The sequence below is a fragment of the Coptis chinensis genome, chromosome 4, assembly GCF_015680905.1.
Source record: "Coptis chinensis isolate HL-2020 chromosome 4, ASM1568090v1, whole genome shotgun sequence".
NCBI lineage: Eukaryota > Viridiplantae > Streptophyta > Magnoliopsida > Ranunculales > Ranunculaceae > Coptis > Coptis chinensis.
The window spans coordinates 4753296-4755451 of record NC_141459.1 but is presented as its reverse complement, the minus strand read 5'-3'; the positions used below and the strand labels follow the sequence as shown (position 1 = coordinate 4755451).

General features: G+C 40.0%; 1 pseudogene; it reads right to left on the bottom strand.

Annotated features, from left to right (window-relative positions):
* Positions 1-217: 217 nt before the first annotated feature.
* Positions 218-1619, bottom strand: LOC147501365 (cell division cycle 5-like protein pseudogene; annotated as a pseudogene).
* Positions 1620-2156: the final 537 nt, after the last annotated feature.

Sequence of the window (2156 nt, the reverse complement as noted above, 5' to 3'; positions counted from 1 at the left end):
CTTTGCAAAAACCCCCCAAACGTTGCCATTATTTAATTCTTGCACTCTCTCTCTTGTATTTTACCTATTGACCATTTTGCCCTTTCTGACAAATTAAGGTTTTTTTTTTTTTTTTTTTTTTTTCCTTTAGTTAAAACAAATTAAGAGATTTACTATTAGTTAGTGTAAACCCTCCAAACGTCAATATGATATTTGCATAAACCCCCCAATTTTTTAGTTAACAGTAAACAATTCTAGGAGTAAGACCAGATGAAGGTGTCATGCCACTTCTAGGAGTAAGACCCGTATTTCGAGGAGTCAATAAAGGAGTAGCCATTGGGTTAGGTGTCTGTATTTCTCTTTTCCTAGGAGTGACACCGGAAAAATCTGAAGGATGCAACTCTGGATTGTCACCGCCTAACAATGGTGTTTGTGATTCTCTCAATCTTGCAAGGTTTTCCGCTTCCATCATAATTGCATCGGCCTTACCACCGGGTGTGCGTTGTGGAGTTCAAATGGTGTCATCCCCGTCTTGGAGTTTGTGCATAGTTGGCAAGAAGAGCACGTGTAGCACCACTTCCTTCCGACATTTCCTCGCCTTCAAAACAAGATCGCTAGCATAACCCATCTTTGCGATTTCTTCCAATTCATGATCCGAGATCTCAAGCGGTCTTTGAAGCATCAATTTCGATCTCTTCCTAACTGCTTCCGGATCATTTAACTTGTTAACCTGCAAGATGGATGATGGGGCATCCCCGCCTTTGAGCAATTTTGTTCTTGGCAACATCTTGCCTTCTTAGGCGAGCTTCAACATAAACCCTTCTTTTCCCCCGAGCTCTTCAATGGTTGTCGGAAACTTTGGCTGTTCCACTTTCTCTCTCCTCATCGCAACAACATCGAAGAAACCTGGTGGAGGCTTTTTCTCAAAAGGATCTCGAATTATAGTCTATCCCCTTCCTTTTTCTCTTCTCTGCTTGTTATCAATTCCAAACCTTTAAGTTCTCTCCCGCTTCTGCAGAGACGATGCCTCCTTGCTTCTTCAAGCTATTTCTCCCCGGCTTTTCTTTTTGCTTTCTTTCCCCGGTGTTAGCCAACCGAGCCCGAGCTTCGAAAGCATTTCTTTCTCCTCATCCATCCATGTCAGCGATCCCGGACGCGGGTTTTAGATTCCGGGTTGGGATCAATCTCCGTCCGTGACGCAACTTCCTTTGGTTTATCATTTGGCTCATAGTTTTCTTCCTTGACACACGCAACATCGACAAGTTTCTCATACCGCCAAGGCACTGTGAAGAGTCCTACCAACGATAGAGCAATCGTCCGCCATTGTGTGGGCATGAGTTTAGCAAGATGGAGCGGTTTCTCATCTTCTTCTCTTGTCCACTCAGTCTAAACAAACAATAAACATAACTAATTGGTAAACCCTAGATTTGAAAATTATTAAAACAAATGAAAAAGAAACTTACTTTTTAATAGAAGGATCAAGCCATTCATACCAACGAGCTTTTACATTGCTTAGCGATTTACTGAACAAGTAGAGATGAAATTCTAGCCCATTGATTTTTCCCATATTTCATAACAACTGCTTTTAATATCTCATCTTACGTGTTTTTCCAAACACCTCCCTTTATCATTATCCTCATTTTTTCCCTATTTTTTTTTTTTTTTTTTATCTTCAAATCAGAATGTCGATGGGGTTTTTGTCTAGGGTTTCAAATAGCATATTGACGTTTGGGGGGTTTACACTAACTAATAGTAAACCTCTTAATTTGTTTTAACGGAAAAAAAAAAAAAAAAAAACACACACACTTAATTTGTCAGAAAGGGCAAAATGGTCAATAGGTAAAATACGAGAGAGAGAGTGTAAAAATTAAATAATGGAAACGTTTGGGGGGTTTTCGCAAAGCTAGATTTAACGTGTTAATGTGGGGGGCAATGCAACATCTATTTCATAAGGGTAAAATGGTCAATAGCTAAAATACCAACGTCTATTACACACAAAATTGACGGAGTGGGGGGCAAACTCAAATGATTTTAAAAATGGGGGGTTTAGTCAAACCGCTACCCATCTGTGGGGGGTTAAGTCAAAATTCCCCTATATATAATTGTGTGTGGATGATATGCGTGTTTGTTTCGATCTTCGCTTCAGTTCCTCAATGTCAATCTTACACGTCAGTTCC